A 14,343-nucleotide genomic window follows, 5' to 3' on the forward strand; every position below is an offset into this window, starting at 1 on the left:
AATAACTTCCCTCTAGAAACTAAAATTACTCCCTGGACCAACAGATTCATTTAGCCTAATGTACTGGAAAGAATTGCACAGGACTACACTTGGATGCCAGCTCCTTCGCTTGCTTACTTTATAACCAGTTACTTAACCTTCTGAGCCTTGGTTTCTTCACACGTAAAGAGGGACTAATAACACTTACCTCTTGGCTTACCAACCTCAGCAGCCTGGCTCCCCACTGTATTTTCCTTGCAGTGTTCTAGTCTCCATACTCCCCAACAGTTATCTCAGATCTCCCTCTTCTGCTCCAAACCCCGTCTTGCATTCTGTTAAACCATGTCCTTCAGAGGACATCTCTTGCTTTCCTATAAGCAAACCTCCATTCATACACACGTTCGTTACTTTTCTCATAGTGTAACAAAATACTGGACAAAAGCAACTTAAAGAACAGAGGGTATGTTTGGGCTCACTATTTGGTACAGTCCTGCTTCTGCAGTATTCCCTTTACATGGCTGGCCTCAGTCACCACCACCAATGAAACTCATGCTTTGCAGGGTCCCATTGCTGCCAGGTGCACCATTGAGTATTCTTCTCTTTTCCTCACATTTGAGGCTCTTGTTTTTAAAATTCCTCCTTGGAATACTCATTCTCATAGAATGTATAGCACCACACTGACCAGGTCTTTATTCCAGTTTTAGTAGCAATATCCATTTGTATATCCAGCTCTTCCCCTTTCACCTGGTCACTAAACATCTCAGGATCCTGGTCTGTCATATAATTACACTTGATCGTGTCTGTGCTTGTCTTTAGTTACAGTATATGTAACTTTGACTCAATAAGTACATCCTAGGTTATATTCCTTAGCTCCAGACATCAGCTATAGAAAACCAATCGGTGCTTCTGTGGAACATTTCCACTAGAGTGTCTTCTTGGCCTAGCAAATTCCAAGTGTCAAAAACTGAGCGCATCAACTATTTGGCTTCCTAGTGCTACATAAGAAACCATACCAAAGTTCACTGGTTCACAGAAACTGTTTTTCATCTCTTGCAGGCCTGTCAGTTGTCTAGGCAGTTCATATATTTTTGGCTAAGACTTCTCATGCAATTGCCTCCAGATGTCTGAGGCTGCCTGAAGGCTCCATTAGGCTGGAAGTCAAAGACTGCTCGCTCAACTGGGCATCGGCTGATGTTATATATTTACTTATGCTCAGCTATGCTGTGGCTGTGGGAAAGAGCGTCTGAACACAGCCTTCCATGTGGTTTGGGTTTCTCAGAAAGTAGTAGCTGGTTCTAAGGAAGAATATCCCAAGGGGGCTCATTCTTGTTGACCTACACAGAAGCTCAGGGCTTCTTCTGACTTAGCATCGGACATTCTAGTCCATCAGGAAGTCATGTACCCTGGCCAAGTGGCAGAATGCTTACCTAGGATATATGAGACCCTAGTTCAGTCCTCACCCCCACAAAAGTATTTCACCTGAGGTCATCTAAATGTCATGATCAACAGAATTAAGCTTCCTTTGTTGTAAGGAAACTTTAAACTTTATTTCAAACAGAGTTTTAAGTTAAGCCAGAATTAAAGTTCCATTTCTTTTTTAAGTTATGCAACTTAGATTTTCATTTTGATTTCTTTTTCTTGAACAGTGTTTTTGTTGTTGCTGTTTGGTTTTTCAACACAGGGTTTCTCTGGGTAGCTCTGGCTATCCTAGAACTCTCTGTAGACCAGGATGGCCTCCTCAAACTCACAGAGGTCCTCTGCCTGCCTCTGCCTCCCAAGTGCTGGGATTAAAGGTGTGTACCACCACTACCTGGCAACAGTGTTGTTTTTAATACACTTTAATTAAAATATAATTACATCATTTTCTCCCTCTAACCCCCTCCCATGTGACTTCCCTCCAGCCCCCCTCATGTATCCTCCTCCCTCTCAAATTGATGGCCTCTTTTTCTTTTATTATTATGCTACATTTTGTATATGTACATACATATGTATGTACATATATTCTGCTAAGTCCATTTTCGTCGTTTGTATGTATATGATTTCAGGATGGCTCACTTTGTGTAAGATAAATTGTTAGGGGGTCTCTTCCCTGGGAGAGGGCAATTCTTCCTCTCAGCAATGATTAGTTGCCTGTACTTCTTTGTCTAAGGGTGGGACCCCTCGGTTTTCCCCTTTCCATGCTGGTATGTATGGTGGTATTACCATTTTTCCTGTCAGGTGTATGCAGCCATTTCCAGGAGACACAGTCTCCTGGAGGTCCCCTGGCATTTACACCCTATTTCTGAAATGTTCTCTGAGCATTATTAGGTACAGGAGTTGTATTGAAGATGTAGATGTTGGAGCTGGGCTACCCACAGTCCAACTGAATTGTGTACAATTGCTTGTTTCCTGTATAATACAGAACTTCATTTACTGTATACATATGCATATATATATATATATATATATATGTATGTATACAGAACCATGTATATGTATGTATACAGTAAATGAAGTTATGCCACTTGGACTGATAATACTCCCCAAAATAGCCACTATCGAACAAAACTACCAGTATCAAGCATGAGTAACCTCTATTTGAGTTCTTGGTCAGTGTAGTCCAAGTGATTCCTGAAAAAATTATAGGCTGTTGCTATTGAGCTTGGTTGTTTCTAAGAGACTGAAGGTAGTCTCTGTTGCTGAAGTCACTGAACACTTAGAACAAAGGTTTCTGATTATTTGAACCATATATAACCTGAAAGCCTCCTTTCATTTTTTAATATTTGCTTCATTCATATATTTTTTTAAAAAATAGTAATAAATATCTATAATTCAAAACTGTTTCAGCAAGTTTTATTTTTTTGACTTTAAAATATGTCCACAATTTTTTGTTAGTCTTCCTTTTTATTTTATTTTAATTAAAAAGAAAATTATTTTACATGTCAATCCCAGGCCCCTCTCCCTCCCATCCTCCCCTGCCCCACCCCCCCCAACTAACACCCTACCTATCCCATACCCTTTCTGCTCCCAAGGGAGGGTGAGGCCTTCCATAGGGGGTCTTAAAAGTCTGTCTTATTCTTTGGGATAGGGCCTAGGTCAACCCCCTTGTGTCTAGGCTCAGGGAGTATCCCTCCATGTGGGATGGGCTCCCAAAGTCCATTCCTATGCTAGGGATAAGTAATGATCCACTACAAGAGGCCCCATAGATTTCCAAGGTCTCCTCACTGACACCCACATTCAGGGGGTCTGGATCAGTCCCATGCTGGTTTCCCAGCTATCAGTCTGGGCAACAAGAGCTCTCCTTTGTTCAGGTCAGCTGTTTCTGTGGGTTTCACCAGCCTGGTGTGGACCCCTTTGCTCATCAGTCCTCCTTCTCTGCAACTGGATTTCATTTCAGTTCAAGGTTTAGCTGTGGGTGTCTGCTTCTACTTCCATCAGCTGCTGGATGAAGTGAAAGCCTCCTTTCTGCTGATCTAGTTTCCATAATATCAGAGAGTACTATGCAAACTGCCAACAGAGGGAAGCAATAGTCCTGAACACCTATGCAGCCTATGAACCAGAACACTTACCAGCATGGCAAGATCTCCTAAAGGTGCAATAGTGGCACTCATACCATGGTAGCAACCAATAGTTATCCTAGCTGGACTTAAATCCCACTTAATGGGGCTTTAAGTCCTGCACTAGAAACCTAGCCAACTAACTGGAGCTAGTGGGGGCACAGATTGTGGAAGAGAACCTACTACTTCCACTTGTCAACATAATTCATTAACTGCAGTCTAAATCTGTTATACACAGGTAAGTGTAGCTACCATCCCCTATTAAAAGATCTCCTCTTGGTAACAAATAGAGACATTACAGAAGACTCACCATCTTGACCATGAATACAAGGAAACTCATTGTACAGAGCATGTGGGGTAGAGACTGTAGCCATCTTTGGAAAATGATTGTTATACCATTTTTCTTTCCAAATTTTCCTCTTATTCAAGGATTTCTCTGTCAGGAAATAACACCTAGTTACCTGTTTCAGAAGTGTAGTGAGAGTTACATATGAATCCTATTTTCTTACATCACCCATTGAACCCATTGACAAGCCCCAACAATGCTAACCCCCTATCTCATGAATTCCATCATTTTTCAACTGACTACAGCAGCCACCTGTTTGTGATGGCACTACCTTTGCTCATCAATTCTTCAGACACAGATGTGATAACAGTACCTCATCTGAACCCTTTCAGCCACTTAGGTTCTATCCACATGCTTTTAGATGGCTTAGAAGTCTGTCCACATTCTGGCTGTTCACCATACCCTTAATACAGAAGTGATACAGCAAAGAGATGTACAAAGTCTATGTACTCTGCAGCCAATCCCACCTGACATCCTATCCAGCTTTCTATGACTGTCTTTATTACCTGGGACAGTTCCTCTAGTTTCTTTCTGTCTCCAAAACTCATGGAATTTTCCTGATAAACTAGTTTTGAATAGTACTATAAATGATGTGTAACACATAATATATGATTAAAAGATACAAAGATGTTTACTATTACTGTGCTTTCTTTGCTAAAATGCAAGGCAAAGATTATTATTTTCCTGCTATTGTCTCAAGCTATTAGCATAGTTTTTGATCTAGAATAGTTCTTTTCACCAGTATCTGGTCAAAATACTCTACAAGTAGTATTTGTTGAGTGAAAACATATATACATATATCTATCTATTTGTAGATAAATAGATATATGTATATAAGTGTGTGTATATAGTTATACATATATAGTGAATAAATAATATATAAAGTATATAAGGGGCCAGCACAATATCTTGCCTAAAGTACGTGCAATGCAAATATTGGTGAAATAAAATAATTGAGAAGTGTTCTGTCACTGGCTGGCCTGTAAGCAGATTGCCTTGTCTGACTTCTTGCTTCTTTATGGAATAATAGTTTGCTTTAAATTTGATAATGGTGTCGGAAACCAATCCATGACATGTGTCACTAATTATTGGTTTGCATTTTTTCTATGTATTTATGATTTACAACAAAAATCTTTAAAGCCTAGCTCCTGGAATTAGTATGAATTCTATCTTCTTAGGCTGTAATAGAAATCATTTAATCATTTATATTTTTGGTTACTTGGAGGATTGGATTTTATCAAAAAGTCTTGTTATTTTTCCTTTGAATATGTAGTGCTCATTCATTTTAGTTTTTTTTTAAACATATATTATACGATATGCGCTGACCAAGGCACTGAAGTAAATAGCAGCTTGGGGGAGAGGGGAGACACCCAGGACTGTCACAGATACATGTTCTCAAAGCATCTGGATTGTTAGGCAAGAGAGAAATCAAGCAAAGAATTAAAATGAAATAGAAAATCGCAATAGGGAAAAGCAGGTAACACTTTTTATTGAAAGCCACATGAACAAGAGGCAATGAGGTGAATGCTCAAATTTGACATAAGCAAGCCTGAGATAATCTAGGAGTAAAGTGAAAAGCCATAAATGCTGGTTAGTGTATGAGTTACTTCCCATCAGAATATCTCACATCAACACCATTGGTGTGGAAAGATTCATTTTGGCTCCTGCCCATGGGGATTGTCTGTGTTCCTCTGGCTTTCTCCATTGGCTCCTTTTAGTCCATCCAGTCACCCCACTTAGAATGGTGCCACCCACACTGATGGGTCATTAGTCCTCCCTGGAAACACCTTCGCAAATATGCCAGCAGCCCCTCTCACAGGTGGATCCAAACCCAAGAAGGTTGGCAATGATTGATCACCACAGCCACTGTAACCATGGAAAATGACTCCTCCAGTATAAAACAGACACGAAAGCACAAGCCTCTCCTTTCATGAGAGTAGGAACGGCAAGCGTGGGCATATAAATACACATGTATGCAGTTCTCCAATTTACGCAAAGTTACAGTTGCACTTAAATTTTATGGGAGTGCTCATTGCATGCCCGTTTCCTCATATATAAATAGCTTCAGAGAACTGGATTTTACAGCAGGTTACTGACTGCTTATGCACTGAAGAACTGGGACTAAAAGGGCTGCAAGAGCACTGTGCTTTGTTCAGAATTGTTCATAGTAGTTGTGCTGTTGCTCTCTATAATGTTCCTTAATTAGAAGCTTTATTGACTTTGTCCATTAAACTAGTGCAAAGCAGCTATGCTTTATTCTACATGGATTGTAATGTAATACCTGTATCCACATGTTAAGACATGTGGTCCTGTATAAACAGGTATATTCTCCCAGAGATCTTCACAGTCAGGATACAAATGAACCTATGATTAGGATGAAATTAGATTGTGGCTATTGGTTGTATATAGATGCCTAACTTTGCCTCCTGTCATTTTAATTATTAGTGCCTCTCTGGGACCTAGGATGGTTATTATTATCTGCCCTCCTTAACAGTTGTTGTTACACTTTGACACGAGGATTTTCTTTTCACCCTTTCATTTTAATCACTACTGTCTAATTTGCTCACATTCTAGAGGGCAATTTGTGATATGTGTGGGGAAATGTTTAGTGTTTTGTAACTTTAGATGATTCTTGAATATCGTAAGTTTTCAGTTGCATACCAAACTTCATAATTGCCAATATGATTTTAAATACTCTGATTTGTCCTAATTGATAAATTTATCTATGGAGTTTTCTTTAGAGATCAAAGTACTTTTTAAAGCCTTCTTTAAAAGGCCACTGTAGTTATATTCTCATGTAAGCTGGGAAACCTGTCAGGCCAGGAGTAATCACTTTGTGTACACAGTCTCTTTACCTTTTCCCACACCAATAACTGGATTTTAAGACATTAAGACTGTTGATGAAACAACTTGCAGTTAGTGAAAAGAAAAAACATCCAGTAACCCCCTCATTCGGGCATAACAGACCATATTGAAAATTTTTTCAAGATGGTGCCCGTTGTAATTGAAGACTTGGGGCATCTCATTCTGAATGTGAAGCTTTAATTGGTTTACTTTGGAATACACAAGCTTTGAGTCTGTGTGACAAGGCACTCTGTTCCCTGGCTTTGTGTGTCCTCCATTTTTCCTTCTTGTCCTTCTTGCAAACCCATGCACACAACCTCTTGCATTTCCTGTGATCGTTCCAAGTTCAGGCTCTAGGAGTTCACAGAGGTAATGGTCTCAGTGAGGGACCACAAGACAGATGGCTTTCCTTTATATCCTCTGAAGCCAGAGTTCTCTGGAATTCAGGATGGGATGAAAGAGTTCTGTGTCCAAGCTTTTCTCTAAGAGCCCCAAGAGATTCAGAGGAAGGCTTGATGCAAGTATTTACAAGTTTATCAAATAGTGGCAGTTGCTGGCTGACTTCCAGGGATGTTTACAATTAAAAAAATTTTGAAGAACACTAGCAGAAATAGTACAGACCTGGTCCAGACAAAGTAAAGAGGTACCTTGGCTTGAAAAGCAACAAGACAGGTTTGAAAAGGCCCTCTGCAAACCTACAGCTCACCCTATATTCAAATGAGCAGCTTAGGCAAAAAACAGTGCACTGAGCTAAGCTGCCTGTCACATGCAAGAAATCAGTAATGGTCTTCCAGCTCCACACTACTGATGTTTATCAAGAGGCCTGCTTTGCCTCTCCCTGATAGAAAAACCACATCTTAAGATCTTAATAACAAAACAAATAGTGAAATAACCTGAAGCAAATAGAAGTTAACAGATACTTAGAGACCAGACTCCTATTTCATGGAAAAGTCTATAAAGATAAAAGACCTTTGAATTGTATGGTACTTATACCGCCTTAACAAGACTATACATATTTCAGTTACATTTACTTTCCCGAGATCATGTGATGGGTTCTGTTTTAAATCTTTTCTGCTATGTGAAGTTGAGGTTCCAGTTACTACTTGAACACAATCAACTGCCTGTGACCTAGTTATTTTATAAGTGTGTTAGGTGTTTGAATGGTTAGCATAAAAAGAATCAGAAGTAACTGAAATGAGTAAGGACTTTCTGGGTAACTTACATATTCATATGTGAATATTAAAGGTAAAGCAAAAATCTGCATGTATTCTATGCCTAGTTTTGTTTCTTAAAAATACAAACATGAGAGATCTTGCTACAAAGTAAAAGGGTGAGAACAGGAGGGTGTCTTGTAGGGTGATGCCATTCAATTATTTTGGAATTTGTTTTGTTGTTGTTGTGTGTCAAAAATGGCATTATGGTGTGCTCACTGGAGGTATGAGGAGGCCCTATCTGGTGGCACTTCTGTTACATTTCACTTTAGCTCTCTGGAAGCAAAGAATGGACAGCTTCCTTCTTGGTAAAAGATTTGTTACACAGTTTTTAGAATCCATTCTTGGCTAATAGTGCATACCACACCAACAAAGGCTTTACCAGGGCTCAGCAAAACAGTCCTGATCACGTCTGTTATTCTTACTGCACCGCATTTGCTTCATCTGATATACTTACAATGCAGTGAAAAAGCGAACTTTAATTCGCTTGTCCACTTTAATTCACCTTTGCTATTATAATATCTTTGAATGCTTTCATCTCATTATGTGCTTTAAATATATCCATTTCATTAGCTCATTTAATTTATGGGAAATATCTACTCTATAATTTAACTGACAGAGCTAGTGTTCATTAAAATCAAAATTACTTTTTGTCAGAAAAAAAAAATCTGATGTGTTTTCCAGTTCAGATAGTTACTCTGCATTTTGTCCCAGACTCTCAGTTTGGCATCCCCATTCTGTGTAGAGACAGAACTTTACCATAAGCTTGACAATTACAATAAATAAGACATTGCTGCGTTTTGTATTTATTGCCTTTTCTCTATGTTAGTCTGAAGCTAAAAAGCATTCTTGGACAGTGACAGAAAAGTGACAAAGCCATCAAACAAATTAGCACCCTTCCTTTTTAGTGTATATATCTAATTCCAAAATGTGCCAGTAGCCCCAAGCACTCCATTTCGAACTTCACTTTACCCTTGATGGAGGTACCACAAGACAGAGAAAATCAGCAAGACTTGCCTTAGAGTTACTGTGTCGAGTAAAGAAAGGGAGCATTATGAACCAAAACGCCTGAAGTTTGCCTTTGGTCAACGTAGGAACCGTTATGTCACAATACAGCATAGGCTAGGTATCAGATGTGTGGGATATCCTGCTATAAGACAGCATACACAGGAAGGTAGTTGGAAGTCTTGAAATAAATTCCCTAAAAATTACCTCTTTTGTTGTTGATTAGTCTTACTGGTGTTCTCATGATTGGACAATCAACAGAGAACACAGTGACTGCCAAGGATTCTTCCCCGCAACAAGCTAGCAAGCAGTTGTGCAAATGACGAAAGCCCAGAGTTCTCTACTCATAGTCAGTTCTTCGAGGAGAAAGAAGCTGATCTTGTCAGAGCTCAGTCTCCAGGACTGTCCCTCCCAATTCCATTGACAATCACAGACACAAGGTCTGCCCAATCATCTACACATTGGGGTTCCTTCAATATACCCCCTCCCTTGATTTGACTAATTTGCTAACCTGACTAACAGGACTCAGGAAAACATGTTTACCAACATGTTTGAAAGGGCATCACAGAGGACACAGTGGAAAGATATGTAGGTCAAGGGAAGGAACAAGCACAGTCCCCTTAGAGCTCTGAGTGACCAGCTGTCCAGAAGTTCTCTGAACCCTTCACGTGGGGTTTTCATGGAAGCCTCATAACATAGACACAACTGATTAAACAAACCACTGGCCATGTGATGTTAACTCAATCCTAGGGGTTGGGAGGTGGGACTGGAAGACCTGTTCTAACCGTGGGTTGGTTTAGCCCATCCTTGAAGCCTCCTATGGACAGTCAACTCAAAGGAACTCAGTAGCATACAAATACACTGTCACTTCAGAGAGTCTAAAGATCTTAAGAATTGTGTCCCAGGAAATGAGGACAAGTACCAAAAAATATTTCATGGTGCCCTGAGGTCATGACTGTGGTTATTGGAAGACTCCCACAGGCACTTGGCTTCCAAGAGTCTATAATATTATGACATAATTGGCCTTTTCATTTTGGATGCAGAAACATCATAACATCTACTACTGCTCTGTCAGGCCCATTCAGTCAGCTGTGAGATGTTTTGTTTTGTTTTTCATTTTTGGTTTTGTTTACACATTTTTAAAAAGCCCTCTTCCTGAAAAGAGGCACCTGTTAAATTAGCTATAGGACTAATTGCATAAGTTGCTATCCTACCTTGTGTCACAACACGTTCTCATATTATTTCAGTGGAAAGGATTTAACCCCTTAAAATTGACAAAGCAACAAAGCAAAAATATTAAGCTACATATTAAGCTACTTTGAGAGAGTGAAACCTGAAACCCCAGAAGCCAGAACTCAATTGCTATTCTCGAAGCCAGTATACTTGGGCAAAGATGAAGCATTAAGGGAAAACAATTTGGAATTGATGCCAGTTCATACTCACCAGCCCCCAAAGCACAGGTGGACTCATAAAATTGCTAACATTTACTTCCATCAGCATCAGAGGGGACCATCACAAAAAAGCAGACAGGATGGCCTGCATAAGCTTCAAAGGCAACAGAAGAGGTGGTGGCTAATAACAGTAGAGTATAATAACAGTGTTCGATGAGTATTACCTGGACAGATGAGCCCAAATGGGAACCATACCCATTTTTAGGAGGGGTGTGTACACAGCAGATTTGACTGGAGGAAAGGCAGCTGCTGTCTTCCACTCTCATAAAAGTTGTCTCAGTGCAGGCTGATGCTGCATGCTGACAGCCCCAGCTGCTCTGGAAGCTGAGCCTAGAGGACCTTCAGAACAAGGCCTGCCTGGGCTGCAGAGAATTGCCTGGGCAGCTTACACAGAAAATCTCCAAGTAAAAGGAAATGAGACCCCGGTGATATACCTCAGTGATGGTGCATGTAAGGGCCCACCATGTGCAAGGCCATAGGTTCAAACCCTATCACTACCCACCTACCCACCTACCCACCTACCTACCTGAATTGCATACACACACACACACACACACACACACACACACACACACACACACACACACACACACACCTTACCTCAGGATTCTATACTATAGTTGAATGAGTTCATATCTTACTTGAAAGAGGTGACTAGGTTTAAATGGTAATTTGAAACTATTTTTGTTTTAATAAGAAGCATGGTTTCTACTGATATGAAGACATGGTTGGGAACTTGAATCATGATATCATATTTACTCAGGCACACACTTCACTTCTCAACCTTAGTTTCCTTATCTCAAAGTGTCCACCTCACAGGGTTGTTTTGAAGTTTAAAAAACAACATAGGCCAAACTATGTGTAGTGGGTGTTCAGCAAGACAAATCCCATTGTCCCCCAGCACCTGAACTCTTCATCAACCCGAATTCTAGGCAGACATAGGGTTTGCAGAAGCTCCTTAAATGAAAAATGCTGTCAAGCATTTAAAAGTGTCACTGGGTAAAGCAATATATCTGTCTAAATAAGAAGCAAAATGTTTTGTGTATTCTAACTTTGCTCCAATGAGGGTATATCATAATAAAACAATGTTATATGGAAGGTGCACAGTTTATGTAATAAGTGGTCATGTATGAATATTCAAAATGATTGCTAAACTGGTTTGAGAAAAATAGACTATAAGTTAAAAATGCTTAAGCATTATTACCTGCTAGGACTATGGACACTGAGAAATAAGGGACTATATGGAGTCATAAATAATGTTGTCATGTTAAGCTTTCTTGTATAACGCCTCTCTGCATCATACCTGGGCTGTTACGGCCATGTTCCCATTCTTGTCTCCCTCTTCAGGCTTCCTGTACTGCTGCACTTTAATGCTCCTCAAACAATGGAGTGATTTTACCTTTAGTCTGCTTGAACCTTTAATGGGTCTCCATTTAGCTATAGCTGGCCTTTGCAACTGATGGTAGATGTGCCACTGTAGGGTACAGTAGTCCCGGGGAAAAGCAATCCTGGCATTTACTAGAAATATACTCTCCCTCAAACCTCACACTTATCCATGAGTGAATCTGTTGTGGATGGCTTCATGTTCTTTCAAGCCATTGACTGGTAACTCTCTGCCTTACTCATCTATGACTGTAAAGCATGTTTCCTAGTAATCTTGAATTCTGTTTCTCTGATACAGGGGAGGGGAGGGGAAGGTGGTGAGGGAGGGAGGGAGGGAGGGAGGGAGGAGGGAGGGGGGAGGGAGGGAGGGAGAAACACAAGAACACTTGTGCATTGGAGTTCCATTTATACCTTCATATAATTCTTCCAGCCTCTGTTTTTAAACTACACCAGAAATAGCAGGCATAATAGTAAATATATGCAATCCTTAAGAAAAGCCATAATAATGCTTGGAAAATTAAAATCAAAAACATTTACAGAACAGAAACACCAACTCTGCGGGCATAAATATTATTTTCTTTTACCAGGTATCGGCTCCCTCTGGATGTAGATACTTTCTTCCCTTTCCAGTCTCACTTCCCATTATTCTCCCAGTAAGCCCATTAATGTCCTACATTCATTCATACTGAGGACACAGAGCTGAGTACTTGTCTAGACCCCACAGGAGTTCAGAGGTCATGTGTCCATCCCCATTTTCCAGAGGAGCTTTCGTGTCTGAGGTTTTGGTCTCTTCCAGCAGGTCCCTCTGCCTCTGACAGGGCCATGATTTTTAGATTTCAAAAATTCTTCTCTTGCACATGCAGCCAAACATGATATTTGTTGTAACTTTGTTTTATTGGTCAGGGTTTTCTAAAGGAAAAGAACCAATAGAATGAATATATATATATATAAAGGTTATATAGAGTGACTCACACAGAATAATCTGGTTGGTCCAATAATGGCTGTCTTCACACTGGAGTCACCGGCAACCCAGTAGCTGCTCAGCTCGTGAGTTTGGGTCTCCCAACAGTCCCAACCTGGCACTGAAGACCTGGAGAGCCAATTGTCTTCAGTCTACATTAGAAACCCAAAGAAGCTGGGTTCTGATATTAGGGAAGGCATGTAACACCAGCAGTGGTAGCAGCACCAACAGAGCAGATGAACTTGCCAGTAAGAGAGCAAGCAAGCAAACAGGCCAAAGCAAAGACTTTTCATCTAGGCTGCCACAAGGAAGTTGCCACCCACATTTAGAGTGGGTCTCCCACTTCCAAAAACCTGATCCAGGAAATTCTTCATGGGTGTGCCTTGCAACTTGCCTTTTAATTGATCCAATCAAGTTACCAACCAAGATAAGCCATAACACTTAACCTAACCTGTCCTTTAAAGTCCAGCTTCCAGTGGCATGGCCTACCCCTGACCCAGCCACATGAAGCTTTAGATTGTCACTTTAGTTCATCGGCTTGTAAAGGTCATCTCTTCAACCAGGCAATTAGCTCAGTGAAGACCACGCTGTGTAAGCTAGAGTAAATGGTTTCTAAGATGCTGCTCTTGGGTTTGTATTTCTTATTACTATGTCAGTGTTCTGTCCCTAGCAGACACTTAATAAAATGAATGCAATATTAAATTAACAAGTCGTCATAGATAGAAGGCTCTTTCCCCTCTTTAGGATAAGACATAATTCTCAGATTTGAGATTAAATCTTAAAAATTTTTGAATTAACAAGTTCTCTGGAGGCTATTTCCAGTTTAATGAAAACGGAAAAAAAATGGTAAGTCAACTTTTTATCAAGTTAAAAGGGTTGGATTTGATAGAGAATAATTTGCTTCCTGTCTCTTCGGCTTCAGGGAACCTTTTCTTTGTGTTTTCACTTGCAGTAAACTGTTAAACCCCCACCTGTTGCCAGGAGATCACCTAAGAAAGGACGTTGGCCAAGAGGCAAAGGGGAACACCAACCCCCAAAACAGCCTTGGGTCAGATTTCTAGATCCTGGCCATTGTGCTGGGAGATGGCAGGGATTCTCAGGGAGCAGAGGGTTGTTTGTTTGTTTCCCCTGAGGGTTGAAGGACATTGGGGAAGGGTGGCACAGTATGCCCCCTAGTACTCATGGTGGGTCAAGAAATAAGAAGTCTTGTGTCAGGTGACACTAAAATTTAAAAGAATGTAGCCTTGCCCCCTCTTTTGTTTCTTGATGCCCCACTACCCCTACTTACCTCTTTTGACATACGATTTTTTTTTATTTTTTTCCTGGTGTATGACTTAAAGAGGACGACATTAAATGTTAACATTGATTGGTTCCTTAAAGATTGGCTCAGGGATCTTGATAATCCGTTTTGCCTTAATTCACACTCTGCAGAATTATAGTATGGTTAGATAAGCACCAGACTAAATTCTCTCCCAAGAAATAACAAGGCGTATAATTTATAAGGCATTTATGTTTCAAATAAATGAGAAACACCGTCTGTGTGGAAATAGCTTCAGTGATCACCATACCTTGGGGGGAAGTTGGAGAATTTTGACTTAAATGCCTTAAAGAATGTCAGATGAGGGTT

General features: G+C 40.3%; 1 protein-coding gene across 1 annotated transcript in view; it reads left to right on the forward strand.

Annotated features, from left to right (window-relative positions):
• Window positions 1-14,343, forward strand: part of Tenm3 (teneurin transmembrane protein 3) — a 590,659-nt gene that overhangs the window by 461,896 nt on the left and 114,420 nt on the right. The gene's annotated exons all lie outside the window — the stretch shown is intronic.

This window comes from Cricetulus griseus, assembly GCF_003668045.3.
Source record: "Cricetulus griseus strain 17A/GY chromosome 1 unlocalized genomic scaffold, alternate assembly CriGri-PICRH-1.0 chr1_1, whole genome shotgun sequence".
NCBI lineage: Eukaryota > Metazoa > Chordata > Mammalia > Rodentia > Cricetidae > Cricetulus > Cricetulus griseus.